A 7,894-nucleotide genomic window follows, 5' to 3' on the forward strand; every position below is an offset into this window, starting at 1 on the left:
CCCCCCTGACCCCCCCACGAACACCCCTGTGGTCAATATAGACACACACACAGAAAACTAAAACAACAACATAAAATAACATACAATAATCAAGTATAATAATAATAAAAATGAATAAATAAATAAACTCTAAATTACTCCCTCCACCGCCCCACCTCGAGATTCCCTCAAAAATGCTAAATAATTGCCCCATTTTGTATTGTAAGTTTCCCTAACCCCCATCCTAATGCTCGACCCCTCCTTGAAGGCTGCCACCCTCCCCATCTCCGCGCACCACTCCGGGAACGAGGGTGCTCCATCCGACTTCCAACTCCTCAAAATAACCTGCCTACCAATCATCACACCGGTCAAAACCCAGTCCTTCATGTACTTATCTACCAAATCCATGACCTCCCTATCTCCCAAAATACAGAGTCTGGGGCAGAACGAGATCTGAGTGCCCAACACATCACACACAAAACTTTGCACCAAAAAACATGGATGGTGTCTCCATCTTCAGTATGGCATCGCCAGCAGATGGGTGTGTCCTTAAGACCAAGCCTATACAATCTAGAGGGGGTCCAATAAAATTTATGTAAAATCTTAAATTGCATAAGGCGAACCCTTGCATCTCTAGATGCAGACTTTATGTTTTTTAGAATCCTTGCCCACACTCCCTCCTCCAATACCAAGTTTAAATCTTTCTCCCAGAATCTTTTAAGAGAATTTAAAGCTCCGTCCCCCAGACTCTGAATTAACAAGGAGTAATACACTGATGCCTCATGACCCTTCCCAAAAGCAGCAATCACCACTTCCAGAGTATCTGCCGCTCTATGGGGGTGTATGCTACTCCCAAAAACAGAGCAGAGCAGGTGGCGCAGCTATAAATACTTATAAAATTGAGATCTAGGAATCCCAAAATGTTTAATCAAATTTTCAAAAGATCTCAATACTCCACCCTCATACAGGTCACCCAGTGTATTAACCCCCCTCACAATCCAATCTGTCCAACAGAAAGGGGACTTATTAAAACATAGTTTAGGGTTCAGCCATATGCTCGAGGCTACGTTTAAATAAATATCAGAATTAAACACTCTGGACACTTTTGTCCATATCGAGTGCAAATGCAAAATAACGGGGTGCAACTTAACCTCTCCAGCTAGTTTAATTGAAAGGCTTTGCAGTGGCGAGATAGGGGCAAGAACTTCCTTTTCAATACAAAACCAGGGAGGAGCTCTTTCAGGTGGAAGCAACCAATGAACCAAATGTCTGAGACTGAATGCATAATAATAAAATAAAATCTTGGGTAGGCCTAACCCACCTTTGTCAATCGGCTTATGTAACTTACTGAAATTTAACCTGGGACGTTTACCATTCCAAATGAAGGACTTCACTATGCCATCAAATTGCTTGAAATAAGAGAGAGGGACATCTACAGGGAGAGACTGTAGAAGGTAGTTACATTTTGGAATGCAATTAATTTTAATAACATTAACCTTCCCAATCATCGATAAGTGTAATGAAGCCCATCTTTCCACATCATTCGAAAACCTTTTTATTAAGGGGTCAAAATTAACTCAATTTAGACAAATTTGCTGGAAATAAAATTCCCAAATACTTAATTCCCTGTTTGGGCCACTGGAAGGCACCCGGCTGGAAGGCCGTTACTGGACAGTACACTGTCAAAGCCAAAGCTTCGGATTTAGACCAATTGACTTTGTATCCTGAGAATTTGGAAAAGGAATTAATAATTCTGTGGAGGCAAGGCACGGATCTAGTGGGGTCGGAGACGAATAATAAAATATCATCTGCGTAAAGCAGAAGCTTTTGCGCCACACCTCCCGCCGTCACCCCTGGAAAATCATCCTCCTTTCTTATCACGGCTGCTAATGGTTCCAGGGCAAGACAGAACAATAATGGGGAAAGAGGGCAACCCTGCCGGGTGCCCCTATCCAGAGTAAAATAATCTGAAATTAATCCGTTTGTTTGCACCGCTGCTACAGGGTGTCTATAAAGTAACTTAATCCAACCAATAAATGTATTCCCGAACCCATACCTTTCCAAAATCTTAAAAAGATAATCCCATTCTACCATATCAAACGCCTTTTCGGCGTCAAGAGAGATGGCAGCAACCGGAGATTGATCATTCACTATTGACCACATGATATTGATGAAACGCCTAATATTATCAGAAGAAATACGGCCTCGAATAAACCCCACCTGATCTATATGTATAAGTGATGTCATAACTTTACTTAATCGATTATCAAGAATTTTGGACAACATTTTTACATCTAACTGGATCAGGGAAATTGGGCGGTAACTTTTACACTCGCTTGGATCTTTGTCTTTTTAGAATCGGACTGATCCGGGCTTGTGTCATGGTTGGCGGAAGCTTTCCATTCTTTAATGAATCAGTATAAACTTCTAACAAAAGTGGAGCCAGTTCTGTAGCATAAGATTTGAAAAACTCAGCGGCAAAGCCATCAGGCCCTGGAGCCTTGCCTGTAGGCAAGGCTTTAATTACATCAACAAGCTCCTCCAAGTTTATCTCAGAATCAAGAGAATTTTTTTGCTCATTCGTCAGTTTAGGGAGATCTAATGGTTCCACAAAGTTCCTAATATCTTCATCAGTGAATGAAGACATGGAACCATAGAGATCAAGATGGAACTCTTTAAAGGCATTATTAATATCAATAGCCGAGGTAAATATTTCACCACAAGCAGATTTCACTAAGGGAATGATAGAAAAAGACTCTCTCTGCTTTATATATCTAGCCAAAGATTTTCCTGCTTTATCACCCGACTCAAAGTATGACTGTCTTGCCCTGAATAACCAAAACTCCACTTTCTGTGACAAAATAGTATTATATTTATATTTCAATCGGGTCAATTCTCTGAGGCCATCAGATGACATACGGCACTTCAGCTCTGCCTCTGCACTTTTAATATTTCCTTCCAACTCCACGAGTTCTCGTGCCTTGTATTTTTTGATGAATGAGGCATACTGTATGATCCGGCCCCTAAGAACCACCTTAAGTGCCTCCCAAGCCACGCCCACAGAAGATACTGAGGACCAGTTGGTCTCCATATAAACACTGATTTCAGACTTTAACATTTGTTGGAAATCAGGATTTTGCAAAAGGGACACATTAAGCCACCAACTATAAGATTTATTTTTCTCTATATGTGGCATCACCTCTAAACTCACCAGAGCGTGATCTGAGACTAAGATATTTCCAATTGAGCAATCAACAACAGGTGAAATGAAGGATTTGGATATCAAAAAATATATATATTCTAGAATAAATCTTATGGACTGATGAAAAAAATGTATAGTCCCTACCAGATGGGTTCAAAAGTCTCCAAATATCTGTAAGACCAAGATTTTTACACATCCTGTGAAGCGTCAATGTTGCTCTAGGGGGCTTGCACACTTTTGCTTCACTATGATCAAGGACTGAGTCCATCAAAAGATTAAAGTCTCCTCCCAATATTATATCATGAGGGGTGCCAGCAGTTTGCAACATCCCTTCAAGATCTATAAAAAAGCCCTGATCATCAGCGTTAGGTGCGTAAATATTAGCCAAAATCAACCTTTGCCCTTGAATTTCAACTAACACAATAATGACTCTTCCTAATTTATCTTTCATCTGTTTGAGACATTTGAATTGTAGATGCTTGCTTATCAGTGTAATGACTCCCTTGCTCTTACTTGAGCCAGCACTAAAGAAAACATGACCACCCCACATCTTCCCAAATTCTTCAGCTTCCTGCGGTGAGAGATGTGTTTCTTGAAGAAACACTATATCATATTTCTTACATTTAAGAAAAGAAATAACCTTCCTTCTTTTTATGGGGTGCCCCAACCCATTCACATTCCATGTGGAGAGAGACAGTACACTCATTAACATTTGACATTTTGATATTGCAGAAAAAATAAATTGTGTGTCAAAAACAAAATTATACAGACCACATTCCCCATTAGTGAAACAATCAACCCCCGAACATCTCCCCGAACAAAACAAACAGAAAAAAGAAAAATGTGCGCATTAACCCTGCGCACGACAGCGCCAACCGGCGTCAATCCCTTTAAACTCAAAAGGTCCATGAACGCCCACGAGTCCCCACGACAACTTTGCCATCGGATTGCTCAATTTTGCCTCACAAATTTGTGAGGCAAAATTACATAACAGAAAATACTTTGTAAAATAAACCCAGTCAATAGGAAGAATGAATACAAAGAATGTGTAGATTCATTTACAGAACTGTCTCAAAGGTGTGATCTTCCACAAAACAAATTCCAGCTGATATAAAACCTTTCAGATTCCTTGGACAGACAAACAAATGTACAGTGAGCCGGTTGTTATGAGTTCAACGGATGACGTAATCATTCCAATGTCTCGTAAAAAAAAAAAAACTCAAAACAAACTACAGCCAGCAGGAGGAATAAGCACGGAGAACGAACAGATTAATCCACAGCTGTTCCAAAGGAGTGTTATTCAATAAAACAAGCTCCTGCTTCTAGGCGGAACCAATACAAAAAGAAACAAAACCGGCATCCCAGTTCCCCGGATGATCGAGTCAATTCACTCAGAGGCTGCATAAAAGTATATACCATGACTTACATAATCCGTCAACTTCATAAAAGACATCCTTTGTGTGAGCAGCATGTAGATATTTTGCGGTCATCCGTAGTGTCCACTCTCAATCTGTCCGGGAACTTCAATGCAAAAGTAATCTTTCATCAATGCAAAAGTTTCTTTAAGGAAAAGTGTTATTCACAAAACAAGCTCCAGCCTCTCGGTGGAGCCAACACAAAAAACCCAAAATGTCACCCAGCTTCCTCAAGGGTAAGTACAGCGAGTCAGACCCACTCGCATGAGAAACATTCAATGGTTTACTCAGTCATTGATTCTATAAAGGACATTGCCAGATTTGGACATGTAAATACTTTGCGACTGACCTTCATTTCTATTCTCAGTTTGGCCGGAAACATCAGAGCGAACGAGATCTTTTTCTGATGTAAGAGTTTCTTACATTCCTTGAACCGATCGCGTTTCTCTCTTGTCGAGTTCGCAAAGTCCGGGAACAAGAAAATATTATGGTTCTTCCAAGAAAGCTTCCCTTTGCTCCTCGCCTGGCGCAACACAAGATGTTTACCGGATGATCTCAGAAATCTGGCCAGAATTGATCGGGGCCTGTATCCCTCAGCAGATCTGTGAGCAGGGACTCTGTGAGCTCGCTCGATTTCCAACTTGTGGCCTGTTATGTCGAGCAGACTCGGGAAAAACTCGTCTAGGAATTTCACCATATCTCTGCCCTCCTCATGCTCAGGAATTCCAACAATTCGAACATTATTCCTGCAGCTTCTATTTTCAAGATCTTCAAGCTTTTCAAGGAGATGTTACAAATCAACTTTGGTCACGGGCGGATTAGCGATTAATTCCCTCTCCGAAGATTCCAAAAAATCGATTCGTTTTTCAACATCAGTCACTCTTGTACCTAACTCAGAGAATTTTATTTCCATCACCGTAATCAATCTACGTATTACAGCGAGATCCTCCAGGTCAGCAAGAATCTTCGTCAACATCACCAACATGTTGGACAACTGACGCTGGATTCCTTCTCCCGCCGCGCCATCCAAATCGAGTCCCCGGTCTGTAGGCCTGTCGGGGCTTTCATCCTGAACACGTAAGTGTCTTTTAATGTCTCCAGAGACTGAGGATTTTGACTTCTTTGCCATGTTTTGCAACAAAGGGCAAATGTGTAACTGGGTGTATCAAATTTCACCAGATTATAATATGAAAATAAAAGAAAATTCAGCAAAGTGCGCAGAGCTCGTCGTTCACACGTCTGCTCCTTGCATGGCGTCACGTGACCTCCTCAAAAAGTATTTTGATTACTGAAGAGATTACTTTGCATTTTATTGTCATTTGTTTCATTTAATATTTAGTCCTTTCAGATGGAAAACATTTATACATATAAATGATGCAATCCAAAGTGCATTTGAACAGCGGTGAAACACTTTCTTACAGAGAAGTAAGTTTGAAGTAAGTTTGGAGCAGAAGAAATAGAAATAAACCTTGTGTAAATTGTCAGCTTTACACTAAGCTAAAATGCTATTTCTAGCCATTTTACATGCACGTTACCAGGCACAATCATATTTTTTTATCAAGAAAATTCACATTAGATCATAATTTATTTTTCTTCTACTAAGACCTTTGGTATTAGGGCAAAAATCATATTCTTGATAATAATTTTTGTATTGTTTTCCTGTAAAAATATCTAAAAATCCTTAAAAGAAGATCAGTTTGATTGATCTTGTTTTAGAAACAACACTGCATAAGATATTTCGGTTTTTCAGAGAATGTATTTTTAACATGTGTATTTTGTCTTACTGTACTGGCAGAGTTTTTATAGTCAAAACAAGTGAAAAAATCTACCAGTGCTGAAGAAGTAATCCAAAGTATTTAGAATAGGTTACTGACCTCGAGTAATCTAATGGAATACGTTACAAATTACATTTTACAGCATGTATTCTGTAATCTGTAGTGGAATACATTTCAAAAGTAACCCTCCCAACCCTGCACATATACATACATATACAATGGATATAAAAAGTCTACACACCCCTGTTAAAACAGCAGGTTTTTGTGATGTAAAAAATTAAATTCATCAGAATGTTTGCACCTTTTAATGTAATAATTACAACCTATGTAATGCCACTGAAAACCAAAGTGACACATTTCAGAGAAAATCTGAATAATTTCACATTGCTGTGTGAAATGTGATCAAGAGGAAGATGGATGGCCACAAGCCATCAAACAAAGCCGAGTTGCTTGAATTTTTGCGCCAGGAGTGGCATAAAGTCACCCAACAGCAATGTGAAAGACTGGTAGAGAGCATGCCAAGACGCATGAAAGCTGTGATTGAAAATCAGGGTTATTCCACCAAATATTGATTTCTGAACTCTTCCTAAGTTAAAACATTAGTATTGTGTTATTTACAAATGAATATGAACTTGTTTTCTTTGCATTATTTGAGGTCTGAAAACACTGCATCTTTTTGTTATTTTGACCGGTTGTCATTTTCTGCAAATAAATGCTCTAAATGACAATATTTTTATTTGGAATTTGGGAGAAAAGTTGTCAGTACTTTATAGAATAAAACAAAAATGTTCATTTTACTCAAACACATACCTATAAAGAGTAAATCCAGAGAAACTGATCATTTTGCGGTGGTCTCTTGATTTTTTCCAGAGCTATTTAGCACAGTACAGATGTGCATAAGCAGTCATATTTGTAGACATACTGAGGACTATTGAAGATTTTGTTGTTCTTTCTCTACTCATACTACATACAAACACAAGAGTTAATCTGAGTGTCCATAAACAATGGGTGGAAATTTGTGTTTTCTTTTGATAATAAATTAGGTCAAAGAAATCAAACTGTACACTATAAACAATATGTAGGACATCAAGATAGTAGTGCAGATTTCTTAATGAGGGAATAAAAGATTAAAAAAAAAACACAGGCTTTATCAGTGTAAGAGTGTGTTTACGAGTCTGTATATCAATCAGCAATCACCTCACGTGAATGGACAATCCCTCCTCATACTGTCACCTGAAAAGCTTTTATGGGTATACAGATACACCATGTCTATTTACAAGTCATGAAGTCTGCAGTTTATTTGTTCCAAATGCCCTTTAGTTCATAACCTGTGCTGTCTTCATTTGCACAACACTGCCTTTCTATTGGCTGTTTCTGACAATAACACAGTTTATTGCACTGAAGGGAGGATCATTGGGTTTCTTAAAGTTCCTGATATGAAAAAAAATACCACACACTAAACATTCTGTATTCAAGATCCGATTAACAGTTTCCCCCTGTCGATTGGAGTTTAATTTGCAGTC

The sequence above is a fragment of the Myxocyprinus asiaticus genome, chromosome 48 (genome assembly GCF_019703515.2).
Source record: "Myxocyprinus asiaticus isolate MX2 ecotype Aquarium Trade chromosome 48, UBuf_Myxa_2, whole genome shotgun sequence".
Taxonomy (NCBI): Eukaryota; Metazoa; Chordata; class Actinopteri; order Cypriniformes; family Catostomidae; genus Myxocyprinus; species Myxocyprinus asiaticus.